General features: G+C 28.5%; 1 long non-coding RNA gene across 5 annotated transcripts; it reads left to right on the forward strand.

Moving 5' to 3' along the window:
• The first annotated feature begins 12165 nt into the window (after nt 1-12165).
• On the forward strand, nt 12166-15003 carry LOC110651552 (uncharacterized). 5 transcript variants are annotated; one of them, XR_009149414.1, is made up of 6 exons: nt 12166-12463; nt 12587-12637; nt 12799-12857; nt 12927-13822; nt 14155-14329; nt 14656-15003. It is a non-coding gene; the product is annotated as an uncharacterized LOC110651552 (long non-coding RNA). The 5 variants fall into 5 exon arrangements; XR_009149411.1 differs by having other exon boundaries at nt 12167-12463; nt 14113-14329; XR_009149412.1 differs by having other exon boundaries at nt 12167-12463; nt 12927-13427; nt 13632-14329.
• The last annotated feature ends 46 nt before the right edge of the window (nt 15004-15049 follow it).

Below are 15049 nucleotides of genomic sequence, written 5' to 3' on the forward strand. Positions count from 1 at the left end.
CAAAGGACCATCCATCCATAGGAACCAAATGGGTGCTTAGAAACAAGTTAGATGAGGATGGAAACATAAGTAGGAATAAAGCTCGGTTAGTAGCCAAAGGCTATAACCAAGAGGAGGGCATTGACTATGATGAAACCTTTGCCCCCCTAGCTAAATTAGAAGCCATTAGAATCTTGCTTGCATATGCATTATGCATGAATTTTAAACTCTTTTAAATGGATGTTAAAAATGCTTTTCTAAATGGTTTTATTGATAATGAGGTATATGTTAAGCAACCTCCTAGTTTTGAAAATCATGAGTTTCCAAACCATGTTTTTAAATTGAGTAAAGCCTTGTATGGTTTGAAACAAGCTCTTAGAGCTTGGTATGAAAGGCTTAGTAACTTTCTTTTACAAAATGGTTCTTCAAAAGGAAAAGTTGTTACAACTCTTTTTGTTAAAAATCATGTAAATGACATCTTTATAGTACAAATATATGTTGATGATATTATATTTAGTGCTATTAATAAGTGTTTGTGTGAAGAGTTAGCTAATACCATGAAGAGTGAGTTTGAGATGAGCATAATGGGAGAACTCAAGTTCTTTCTTGGGTTTCAAATCAAGCAAGCTAAGGATGACATCTTTATCAACCAAGCCAAATACACCAAAGAATTGATCAAGAGGTTTGGGATAGAGAATAGCAAGCCAAATAGAACTCCAATGAGCACAAACACCAAACTTGACAAGGATGAAAAAGGAAAATTAGTTAATGAAAAGCTCTATAGAGGTATGATCAGTAGTCTCTTATATCTCATGGTTAGTAGACCAGACATCATGTTTTCTATATATTTATGTGCACGTTTTCAATCATGTCCTAAAGAGTCTCATTTGCATGTTGTTAAATGCATTCTTAAATACTTGAATGGCACATTGCATTAGGTTTATGGTATCCTAGAAATGCATCTTTTGATTTATGTTCCTACTTAGATGCTGACTTTGCTGGAAGCATCCTTGATAGGAAGAGTACCTCAAGTACTTGTCAACTCCTAGGACATTCTTTAGTTTCTTAGTGTAGCAAGAAACAAAACTTAGTTTCACTTTTCACGGTTGAAGCCAAATATGTTGCTGCGGGTCTTTGGTGTAGCCAAATTCTTTAGATCAAGCAACAATTGAGAGACTTTAAAGTGTCTCTTGATCACATTCCTATTAAATGTGATAACACAAGTGCAACCAATTTGACCAAGAACCCCATACAATATTCTAGAACTAAGCATATAGACATTAGACATTATTTTATATATGATCATGTGTTGTATGGTGATGTTGTTCTTGAATTTGTTGATACAAATCACCTATTAGCTAATATCTTTACAAAACCCTTATGTGAAGATAGGCTTAATTTCATTAAGAGAGAATTAGGCATGCTTGATAACTTTGACACTTGAATTTGTGATGATTGAATGTGTATATACTTTTCGAAACTTCTTGTTCAGTTATTGTATATTTGATGTTTTATGATTTGTCTCAATGTTTTTCAAAATTTTTATGCATTAAAAATTTTAATTTTTTCAAAAAGAAAAGGTTTTTGAAGCTGGTATGGCCTTGAAAGTATGTTTTCAAAATTTTAGGCAGAGGCACTTTCGGTAGTCGAAAGTCCTTGTTTTAGCGGCTGAACCTTCAAAATCCTTCCTTTTAATATCGGGCAGTAGCTAAAGCAACGGCTAAAAGTCCCTGTTTTGGCTGCCGAACCTTCAAAATCCTTTTTTTTTTTAAATGGGCAGAAGCTACTGCAGCAGCCAAATGTCTTCTTTTCTGCCGTCGAACCTAGAGTTTATGAAAACCACTTTTTCCCTCTCTTCAACACTTTTGGCAGCTCTTTATTTCTTTTCTCCTTCATGCTTCATTTTCAAATTATCTCTTCTAAACACCCTTGCCTCTCCCTCTCATATATTCAGTTTTCACTCAACTTTTTCTTTGTCTCAATTCTTAATTCACTCAATTTTGTAGAGTATTGGCTGCTCTATTGGTGGTTCTCTCTCTCCCAACTAGGTTTTTGTTTCCCTTTTGTTTTTGTTCCTTGATTTTGAGTATTTGTTCTTTCATTTTCGGGTAATTATTCACTCTTTTCAAATAATCTTCATGTTATACAATGTTAATTGGTTTGAGTTAGCTCAATATTATTTGCTTGACTACTGTATCTATATATATATATATATATATATATATATATATATATATATATATATATATATATATATATATATATATATATATTTGGATCATGGATTATGAAGTCCAATGTTGAGGTTTTGCCTAATTTAAGTTATTGATCTTTTTTTATTATTAGTTAGAATTCTTTTTCATTAATGGTTCATACCTATGTTTACTTTATGATGTTGCATACATATTGTGATTTACTATTCACATGAACGTAATACTGGTATTCTATTTTGACTGCTACATGATCACAATACTATTTCTCATTAATTTAGATTATTCTCTTTGATTGATCTAAGAAGGTTATTTGCCAAAACTCTACTGTTGCTTTGAATAGACTCCATGCTGGTCTTATAAATCCTATTCACCTGAAATTACTAAATTTGTATTATAGAAATATGTATTGCTACTTTTTGGTTCTTTTTGAGATACTCTTAGTAGTTTTTGGTATGCATAAAACGATACTTGAATTTATGTTTTCTATTTTTATCAAAGTTCAACTAGCTTCGTGTGATCATATATGGTATATTTGCTTTTGTTACAAAATCCTTTGACTCTGAGTAATTTGCTTTTGTTCTTTGGTTCTAGAATGAGCATACACCATATATGCGTTTTGAGTGTCTAAACAATACAATTATACTCATGTTAGGATTCAAATTAAGTAAGTTATGCCTTGTCTTGGAAATGCACCTTATAAGTTTTCCATTATATGAAGTGTTCTTATAATCTTCATACATTGCCATGTGTTTTTATATCTTCATAATTGGTTATACAGTTGTTAAGGTTGGACATATTTTTTAAATAGTTGGTTGGTTGGAAAATGTCTTGCACTATTGGTCGTATTGAATTACTTTTGTTGGCATTCTATATACATGTTTGACTTATATTGCCTTAGTTGATTTGGTTTGCATGATATTATTGTTTTTGCGGCATAATTCTCTGTTGTTAACTTGAGAGGTAATATTTTGTGGCCTTTGTGCCTTGGCTTGTCAATCCTTTTTATGAATGGTTTATTCTATGTTGCTTTTGACTTGGATATGGACTCTTTGTATTTTCTTTTGTAGTGTCTTTATCTCTTTTATCTTTTCTATCTCTGTCGCAATGTGTTTTGTGGTTGTGAGACAATTCACTTCGTAGTGAAAAAGGCAAGGAGTTGCCACTCTAATTTTGGTGAAAAAATAGAGAAAACCTTTTATTTTATTTTCAAAATTTTTGTTTAAAGAAAATGAACCACTTCTGTCTCAGAGATGCAAGGTTCAAGGTCCTTACACGTATAGGGAAGGTGTTAGGCACTTCACATCGTTTTAAAAGGGTAGATGAATTTAAGGATGTACTCAAATAAATTAATGTCAATGATTTGAAATGGAGCTTATTTTATAATATCTGTTCCTTGTTTTTATTGAAAAAAAATGTAGGAATACTTGAATGTCTCACTCTTAGGGTAAGTCAAATACACGAGTAAGTGAAATGCCCTAAAAGTAAATTTTAAGTCCATTTATTATTTTTATTTTATTTTTGAAAACTTTTCATTTTGAAAGAGGCTTCTAAATTTGACAAATGGTTGAATATTTTCTTTTAAAAAAAATAAGGTTTTTCAAGAAAATCTGAAAATGCAGGGTTTAAAATTAAATGTGATTTAAAATTAAAATTTTGATCGAAATCAAATTGGCATGGAATAAAATTTGTCTGGGAATTAAAGGACCGGCATAAAGTAAACTAACTTGAAGTTAACTTTACTAGAAATGACGTATGGGAGGAAAAGTGTAATTTAAATTTTGTTATGTTTTATTTTTATTAAAAGAGAAATTTTAATTAATTTTTCTTAAAATCCGTATCATCAAAAATAGAAGCCGTTTATTTTTAAAGAAAAAAAAACGATGAACTTTATTTTGTGTTCCTATAAGGGACATTTGGTTTAATTACACATTAGAATAAATAGGAACCCGTTGAACATATAATGCAGATAATATCATTTGTCCTTTTATTATTTTCTTTCATTTCCTTGATTAAAACTTTAATACCAGGAAATGTGTCATTTGGTTCTTAGAGATTTCAATAGATCATAAAAATTTTCAACTTTCCATCGTTAATCCCATCGTTGGTGTCTAAATGACCGAGGGTGTTATGTGTGTAGTATGCCTAATTATTTTTGAAATACAACTTAATAATTAAATATGTATATCACTTACAGATTGGATAAGTGAGAGATTTAGCTAGACGCCCCCAAAGGCTGGACTTTCCAAAATTCGTAGCTCTCAACTGGTTAAATAATTCACATATGAGAATAATATTACATTTTATACTCATTATTACCTTTAGAATAGTTTAAGAGAAATTAATTTAATTATTTTGGTTTATTGGATGTAAGACGAAATTATCATTATGCCCAATAAACTATTAATTATTATTTTTTAGGTTCGAGATGTAATTATCACCAAGCTCGTGATCTTTATTTTATTTTATTTTGTGAAATTTAAGATGAAATTATTATTACACCTCCAATTATTTTTGTTTTATTTGATTTATAGAGCTTAAGATGGAATTATTATTAAACTCCAAAATCTTGATTATTATCTGATTTATAAGATTTAAGATAAAATTATCATTAAATCCTAACAATACTTTACATTTTTGAATCCTAAGGTCTAAGATGCAATTAGTATTAGACCTGAAATAATTAATTCCAAATTTTGTAATTAAAAAGGTCTAAGATGAGATTATCATTAGACCTCTAATTATTTTAATTTTGTATTTTAGTGCATTTTATGGGGTTTAAGGTTATACTTATATTTAGGTGATGAAACTATCAACCAATCCAACAAATTTTAATTAACAATTAATTTCTTTTTTTTTAAATATATTTAAGGTGAAATTTTCATCAAATACTAATTAGGGTCCATGATGAAATTATCAATAAATCCAAAGATTTAATTAATTTATTTCCATTGGACTTTAATATGGCTTAAGAAGAACTTTCCATTAAAACTAAAAATTAGATTAATTATTTATTTTAATAGGTTTAAGGTGACCTTTCCATTAAACATTAAGCATTAATTATAAAATTTTATTTTAAATAGGATTTTAAGGTGAAATTACCATTAAACCCCAAAAGCTTTATTTTAGATGTTTATCTTTAAAATTTATGATAAAATTATCAATAAGCTCAACAAATTAATATGATTTTGTGAGGTCTAAGATACAATTATCATTAGACCGGAGATCTTGTTCTTTTAATCTAATTTGCTCATTTCCAATTTATTTTTTGTTTTTAGGATTTATAATCAAATTATCAATAAATCTTAACCAATCTTTTAATTAATATTTTTTAGTTACAAGGTCTAAGATGCAATTATCAATAGACCTAGAATAATTAATCTTAAATTCATGACAAACAGGGTTTAAGATGAAATTATCATTAGACCTCCGATATTTAAGTTTTACTATAATTTAATTTGTTTATTTACTTTGTTTTTCAAGATTTATGATGAAAGTATTAGTAAATTAAAAATTTTAATTAATTTTAATTTTATTTATTTAATATTTATTTTCAGTAATTATAATGGAACTATCACTATTTTTTTAAAAAAATTATCTATCCAAACCACAACCCGATGTAAAAACCCATTCTTGAAAAACTGTCTGATTACCCCTACTAACATAATACCACTTGAAGGCTCTAAATTTGGACTCAACTTTAGCCAAAAAATAAATAAATAAAATAATAATAATAATAATAATAAAAATAAATAAATAAATAAATAAATAAATAAAATATAATATAATATAATAAAAAAATAAAAAAAATTAATTAATGAGGTCTAAAATGAATTAACAAGTTTTTTACACTCTGTAAATTACAAATGATCCAAACACCTACATCTCATTTCAACATGATAGATAATTTTTAAACCCATAGAAAACTGAACAATCAATTCATATATCAATAGATCATCTAACAAATTACGTTTTCAATCTACCCAGCATTATAATTGGCTACCAACAAATAACAATCAAGGTTTCATTTTCTCAATCACTATCAAAATAAAAAGAAATCAACTCAACAACTCAAAACAACCTGAATTTTCAAGTTACAAATTTTCAAACATCATCTAATCAAAACCATAAATTTATTTATTTTAACAAAACCCATTAAGATTGAATTAAAATTAATCTAACAAATTTGTTTGGGATCAAGAAAGAGACCTTAATCCTTGGAGCAAAACTGAGAATTGGACAGAAGACAGCTGATGCGAGAATCAAATCTTGGAGGGGACAACGATTTTTCCTTTTGAGAGGAAAGAAGATGAGTCTCTTTCTAGGAAAGTTAATGACGTTACTATAGAGAGTTTTCTTTTTTAGTAGAGACTTCTGTCCTTTACGAGAGAGTCAAAGGGAGAGGAGAGGTTTCTCTACAGATAACTAGAAAGCTTAGGAAATTAACAAAAATTAATTTATCATTAATGAAATTCTATTTTAATTAATTTCTTATCCTTCTCTATTTTTCTTAAAATTAAAATGGGAGGATATTCCAAATTTAAAGGCTAAAATTAAGACCCAATAGAATATTTCCTCTTTCTATAAAATAATAAAGAAAATCAAATTCAGGATAAATTGAAGATGTGAGATCAAAAATCAAAATTGAATTCAAACAATTGATTTTGTTTACTTTTAAATTCCTCTTTTATTACATGGCAAGAATAAAATTGTTGTTTGAAACTTAAAATTAAAATTAAAAAAAAAATGATGATAAAAACGTAGGAAAGACTGAAATCAAAATGGCAAATAAAACCAAGATTCAAAATAGATTGATTTTTCCTTTTTGTTATTTTTTTTTAATCTTTATTTTTCCTATTTTATTTTACTTTTTTTAAATTTTAATTAAATAATAAAAATAAATTAGTATTTGAAACCTAAAAAAAAGAAAATGATAAGAAAGGAAAGATTGAAATTAAAAATATCAATTAGAAATTGAAACCGAAAATTGAAAATAAACTGATTATTTTTCACTTTCCTATTTTTATTTTATTTTTAAAAAATTTATTTTAGATCCGGACAAAATATAGTATTTACAATCTCTATAGGTCAAAAGAGGGCATGTGGTAAGAGACCTAGGGGAGAATCCAGTACAAGTCCGCCTACCCACACACCCTCTCAAGCCTTTGAGTTTGACCTATTTTGTACGTCTTCCCCTTTGGAGTGTATTTTGATGATGCCAAAAGGGGGAGATATGTAGTTAATGAATGTATAGTTTCAGATTTTATTCTAGAAATACCTTTATACATGATATATATAGGGCATACATGCTTTTGGGATACATGATTTTGGTATATTTATATGATGGTTTTTGGTATATTTATGATACATATTCTGAATTGTTATTGATATAGAAGTACCTTTGTATCATCATTCATCTAGGACTCATGACATTATGGCATTGTGTTCATTGAGTTAAAACCTCTCTTATGCGCTCTTCAAATTTTAATTATTAAGGCATAAATTATTTTTGAAAGGGGGAATACATTAAGGGGGAAAATTTATGAAAAACACACTTCACTTGTGCTTAATTTGCCTCATCCACTAATTGTTTGTCATCATCAAAAAGGGAAGATTGTTAGACCTATGGGTCTTAATCCATATTTTTATGATAATAAATAATTAGTGTGCTACCAATCTATCTTGGAAGTATTTGTGTTAAAATTATGGGTCCCAAGTTTAAAATTGAGAAATTACTTCAAATCAATATTGAGAGAGGGCAAGAAATTGAAGCACAAATCAATGAGACACTACAATGTAAATTTTTCTTTTATCTTGTGAATCTCAATTGGTTGGTTATGATAGTTCAAGTATAAGTTTATCAAAATTTCTTAGTGTTTCTATTTTTTAACTTTTTCTTAACCAAGGGGGAGTAAAATGAAATTTTTACTTTTGAGAAATGCAAATTTGATTTTGAAAGCGTTTTCATTGAAAATTTTATTAAATTAGCTTTTTAATGGTTTAAACTTATCAAAAATCCGAGTTCGGATCAAAAAGTTGAGTTTTTAATATCCAAATTTCTTAGTATCTCTATTTTTAACTTTTTCTTGACCAAGGAAGAGTAAAATGAAATTTTTACTTTTGAGAAATATAAATTTGTTTTTGAAAGTGTTTTCATTGAAAATTTTATCAAATTAGCTTTCCAACGGTTCAAACAGATTGAAAATCCGAGTTTGTATCAAAAAAGTTACGAGTTTTTAAAGCATAAGGGCCTTTTTGAGTCTTTTTGTCCAAAGAGAACTAAGTTAACTCTTTAAATGATGGTTTTTTTGAGTTTTTAAAACCTAAGTACCCTTTTTGTCCAGAGAGCACTTCAGCAGCCGCAAGTGAGAACTTTGGCAGCCAAAGTTCACTTTTTAAATGATATTTTTTGGCACCCCAATATTTGAACCTAGGTTTCTGCAACTCGATAAAATAGAGTTTTGGGTGGTTAAATGGCTATATTAGCATTTAATGTACTCCCAATGGTCATTTTCTTGCTAAGATTATAAATAGAGACCATTTATGACTGGAGGAATGTTACAATAACTATTTCTTTAAAAATTTATTATGATTAAAAGACTTTCTTGATCTCTCTCTAGAACTTGAGCTACCATGATTGATTGTTGAGAGCTTGATAGTTTGAACTGTAATTTCCTTATTCAGGGAGTTTATTCAAGGTTGTTGTGAATATTTATTATAACTTGAGTGTGATAGAGCATTAAATTGCTCGTAAGTGAAAAGGGATTTGTTAAAAAGCAATGGTTTACTCTTGTGATGATTGTCAGTGGTTTATTCTTTACCTAAAGAAGAATTTTAGTGGATTTAACTCTCAAGGAGAGGATGTAGGCTTGGGATAGCCGAACCTCTATAAAATCTCTTGTATTCTTTCTTTCCTTTGTGCTTTTCACTTAAAAATCTCTACCTACTCTTCAAAATTTTTTAATTAACACCCAATTCACCCTCCCTCTTGGGTTGCTATAAGGGACAACACAATTTTTTAAAGCAAGCAATAAAAAACTGAAAATAGTTTTCAGTTCTTAAAAAATAAAAGGCAAAAACCCTACAATGATAGCAAACGCACATTCCATGAAAAGATGAAGTAGAGTTGATGGAAAGCAACTTCATACACATATATAAGCATCAAAGCAAAGACCATTTGTGTCGGTTGGTCTTTGGTTTGATCTGAAATAACAGCCAGACAGTCTTCTCTTTCATTGTTTAAAGGCGATATTGTTCAAGATCACCCTCAGAAACAAGAAACTGGGTAAAGAACAACCCTTGTTTCATGTTCCAATGATAATCCACCATTGCTAATGACAATCTTTTTTTATCACAATCATCATTATCATGTTCTTCCAAGTTATGATCAAATATTAAATGGACTTCACACTCATTATACATTAAAATCAATATAAGCTTTAAATTATTAAAAAATATTAAAATATAAGTAAATCAAAATTATTTGCTTTAAAACAAAATAAAGTTTGAACTATAATATAATCAACTAACTTTTATTTAATATTAATTTGTCATTTTAATTTTTTAAAAATTTCTTCAATCACTTATATTTTTAAAACTTATTATTACATTTTTTTATTATATTACATTTAAGTTTATAATTAAATTAATATTATATGTTATGATGTAATGAAAAATAATAATTTATAAATTAACAAATATTTTTATTAATATAATTAATTAAGTTAATATGGAAATTAGTATTTTAATTTTAATAATTATATTTAATATTTAATATTATATATGAATTATAAATAAAACAATTATAAATTATGTTGCACGCTAGTATGTGTGTGTGTATATATATATAATGTTTTAAATTTGAAAATAGAGAGAATTATTATTTAGCCATGTACTTTAGCGAAACTAACTACTTGATCCTTGTACTTTTAAAAAATACATTATTTAGTTTATGAATTTTGCTTTTATTAAACTATTTACTCACTCTGTCAATTTTTTTATTAGTTAATACTAGTCAAACTACTATTTAATCCCTCTATTTTAGTAAAACTAATTAGTTAGTCTATGTATTTTGTAAAACACATTAATTAGTTACTATAAATTACTTTTGTTAACTATATAGTCACATAATTATTTTTTATACATAAATTACCATAATATTCTCTCACTTATTTCTGTCTTAACCTCCCTTATTTCTATCTCCTCGTATTTCTTCTCCTCTATCCACACCCTTCTCTCCCTTGTTCTCTCTTTGTGTTTTCATCTTTGGGTAAAAAATGGTATATGTTGTTTGTGTAAAAAGTTTAATCGGTTCTCTTAAATCTCTAAGTAATCAAGAAAAATTATTTTTTAATAGAAAAAAGACAAAAATAATATACAAAAAATTGAATGAAAATATTTGAACAATTTAAACAAAAATATAAATTCAAATTTAGTCTCCACATAGCAATTTTCATTTTTATCAAATAATATGTTTTTCATTTTTTTAAAATATAAAAATCAATTAATTAGTTTCACTAAAAATAGAATGACTAAATAACAATTTTTTTAAAAATACTGGGATCTAATAATTAATTTTCTTAAAATAAAGAGACTAAATAGTAGTTTACTGACATTGACTAACGAAAAATTTGATGGAAAGACTAAAGAGTTTAACGAAAGTAAAATGCAGAGACTAAATAATGTATTTGCAAAATATAGGAACCAAGTAATTAGTTTTATTAAAATATAAGGACCAAATAATAATTTTTTCTTAAAAATATTAATACCAAATAGCCGTATGTTTGGAGAGCAAGCATGAATGGACCCATTCCATGACATTTTGTGACCAAATGTAGGGTGTAAACTAATCGAGTTAAGTTAAGTTTTAAAGAGTTCAGATTTATCTCATCAATATTTTTTCTGAGTTTGAGCCGAATATTTATAAGCTTAAGTTTGACACATTCAAAAAATGAGCTTTAAACAAGTTGAGCCAAATTGAACTTTTTATTAAATTGAGTATTGAGTAGCTTGACTCATTTACTAAGTGAATTTTAAGTTTATAGTTATTAATTTCAAAATACGTAATTTTAATTAGCTGTCATATAAAAAATAATTTAATTTTTATAAAAAATTAAATTTATTAAATTTAAATTAAAAAACATATTTAATAAATACATTTCATGTATTGATTATATAATAATTTTAAATAATATATTATTTTTAAAACATTTTTTAAAAATAAATATTTAAAATATAATAAAATATAATATCTAATATAAATATTTTTATAAACAAATCTATTTATGAACTTATTTACGAGCTTATGAATAAGTCAATTTGTGAGTTTTAATGAGTTAAATATTATTAAGCTCAAGAATGGCCCATTTTCTAAATAAACTTAACCGAACCGAGTTTTATAAGTTAAGTCTCAAGCATTTCGCGAACAATTTGATTCATTTACGGCCCTAATCAAATGCAAGCACAAAAAGCTTCAAGAAGCTTCACAACTCCCCCTTAAAATCCACTCGGTCAAGTTCATGCCACTTCCAAGTGCTGGAACGTGGGCTTGACACAACATGGGCCGAATTGGATGTTCTTCATTGGGCCTATTAATCTACAATGCAAGGCACATTTTCAACAGAAAAGTACCTGCCTTATCAATTCGGGGTCAATTCTGAAGAACGTAACTCATTGAGAGATCTCTTCTGGGCTTCCAACTTTGTCCAGTTTTCTTATTAGACATCAAATATTGGCACAATATATTGTTAATCATTTCATTTTATATTTTATTATGTAACTTATTATATTACATTATTAAATAAAATCTAAATAAATTACAAAACAAATAATTATAAATGTATATATTTTTATATATAATCATTAATATATTAATTAAAATATAATTAATTTTATAATATAATTATTATTTCACTCGATTAATCATCAAAACCGTGAGTGATTTGATCTTAATAGCATGAATCTGAGTTTTTGTTTTTGTTAAATCTCACTTTATGATTCTTTTTCATTTTATGTGTGCGTTGCTGTTGTTTATCTTCCATATTTTTGTTTCCTTTTTGCCTTTTTCCATTGAAATCTGTATATGCTTATTTAGCAGGCATTGAAGGTTACTGGAAAGAATGTTAATATCGAAGAGAGTATAATGGAAGATGGGGACTGGGGAGGTTTACGAGCAAAAATTAGGGAGCGGGAATCTCCATCACGATCCCACCATCAGCCCTGGCCTCGGTTCCCCTCGCTGCCCTCGCTGTCTCTCCCTCTTAAACCCCAATTCAGTATGTAATCACCTACTTCCTCCTCTTTCTCTATCTCTGTAGTTACATGTCACTGATTAGGAAGGACTCATTTCTGAATCCTTTCCTCTTCTTTTTTTTTTTTTTTGTCTTTTTTTTTTCCAGGAAAAGGGGGAATGGACTATCACTTCCGTTTTACATGATGCCACTGCTGTGGTCAGTTTTCCTTTCTTTACCATTGTTTTTTTGGCTGGGTTATTATTCATTATTTTTAAATAAATTTTTGTTTCTTCCAACTCTTTGAATTTTGAGCTCGAATTGGTGGTAATAAGTTGAATTGGAGCTTAATTTTAATTGTTTTCGTGCTTGTTTGATAGATAATCTACCCTGTTTCGGCTATTTGCTGCTTTTCTTAATTTGGTGATCTACAGTAAAGGTATGCAGCAATTTTTTTTTTTTGGTGGATTTCGGCCATAATCTAAATTGATCTTGGTGAACTGGACAGGCTCTAGGGTATATTGATTTGAGAGTTGAGGCATTCCTCAAGTTGTTTGAAAATAAAATTTATGAGATGACTGATGTGGAGTTCAAGGTAAGATCAGAGATAAATAGTCTCATAACAGAGTACCATTTTTTTTTCTGCATATTTATTTGGACTTCATCTTGAAGAACTTGATCAGACTATGAACACAACAAAAATTTATTGGGAGATCCAATTATGACACGGAAATGAACATGCGTAGCCTAAACAAGACATGATATAAACTAGTTTAAAGATAAATTCATTAATGACTACTTTGAGTTTTACTTCAATATATAAGAATTGGTGCACCTCAGAAGAGGACATTCAGCATACATGTTTATGGGAGCCTACATTCACTCGAGTACACATCAGATACAGGTGAGCAAGCTCAGCCGAACAAGGTTCAGATAGAGGATATTTTTAGTTTCAGAAGATCACTACCGCTTCACAGTTCCTTCAAAGATGCGCTGGTCGTACAAAGCTGTAAGGATTGAACTTGTTTTCGTTTTTAGACCAAAGACATTGATGGATAAGCTTCTCAATTTCAAGTTATATAATTGCTTTTGTTAGCTATTTTAACATATTAAAACTATGTTTAGATACCAGTGCTTTGCTAGAAGTTATCAGCTCAATTTTTATGTGTATAATTGTTGATTTAATTTTGACATTAATTTGTAACTAAAATAGGTTGGCTCAGGTATTGGCGGAATGCCTTAGTGCGGTTCTTGGTTTCAATACAGGCACGACCAGTTTCCTTTGTCTTGTTAAGCTACGTATATGACTTGTCTTTGCACAATTTTAAGCACTGTTATATTTTAGGGATCCCACTCCTTCAAAATTGTCTCAAGGGACCAAAATGGCTGCCTTTTGTAGTTGGGGTAGGTCTTCTACTGTTATTAATTTTCATTTTGAATCTTTTGATCAAGAAAGGCCTACCATTTGTTTCTGGAAATAAATGACCAGTATCATCTTAGGCCTACTGTTTTCTTTTTTACTTCCATTCTTACCTCCCTGTTTACTCTTTTTTCCCACTCTGATCTTTCTAGCTAACAAAGTTGGCTTGAAATTCTGCTGTAGTTAAGAACATGGGAGCTCCTGCATTGTAATAGAACCATTTTCTACACTTGAAAAATGTTAGTCTGTTATGAAATTGCTTACACGGTTACAGTTTGTGATCTTAACCATTTGATCTCTGCAACCATGAGTGCAGTGTGCGTGATCTTTGTGCTGTTCTTGGAATGGATTTCTTCAGTATCATAACTAAAGTTCATCCAAGCTTAAATGACTCTACTAGGGTGCACTCCTGAAGCATGAGTAATGATACATTAGCAAGGGTGGCTAAGACGGTCTTAACACTAAAAGATAAGAAGCAAAGGCTTCATAAGGTAAGCTTTATTTATTTTAGCTTTTGGTGCTCAGAAAAGAAGAATGTGATTCATCACTTTCATTGATAAGTCACAATGGGAACCTTTTGTTTTGTTTTTGCCAAATTTTTGAAGGCCAAACTCCACTTTTAGCTAGATATTGACTAATTATGCAATTGGCATTTATGCTACTGTGGGATCAAAGCCCTTTTGATGATAGTGTTACAACTAGTCACATATTCACATGTAATGTGTTAATTCCCTTATAATTTTGAATCTTGATCAATTTACATTTCCCTTTATGTTTCCTTATACATTATGTAAATGGTGGAAAATTTTCAATGCAGGATTCCAGTCTTGTATGGTATTGAGTACTGACTTTCCCTTTTCTTCAAGAAAAGACTTAACCTTTAGAATACAAGCAAATCAAAATTCAGCAATGGAGAGATTCCGGAAAGGATAACTTGATTCTGCTTAGACCCTTACAATTTCACATGAGCATACTTGAAGAAACTTCAACCATTTCAATAAGTTTGTGCATGCTTGTTATCGCCAATATCATAGCATATGAAGAAACTTTTTCTTTTCTTTGTAATTTACTTTTGAAGAATTACATTTGTTAATGTTTTCTAGTACATTCATATTTTTCTTTAAAATATTTTCGTATTATAAAATTATAGGTGTAATAACAATATTAAAAATATTTTATTTTAAAAATTCAGATTGTTACACTTGTATTTT

Source organism: Hevea brasiliensis, chromosome 6, assembly GCF_030052815.1.
Source record: "Hevea brasiliensis isolate MT/VB/25A 57/8 chromosome 6, ASM3005281v1, whole genome shotgun sequence".
NCBI classification, from domain to species: domain Eukaryota; kingdom Viridiplantae; phylum Streptophyta; class Magnoliopsida; order Malpighiales; family Euphorbiaceae; genus Hevea; species Hevea brasiliensis.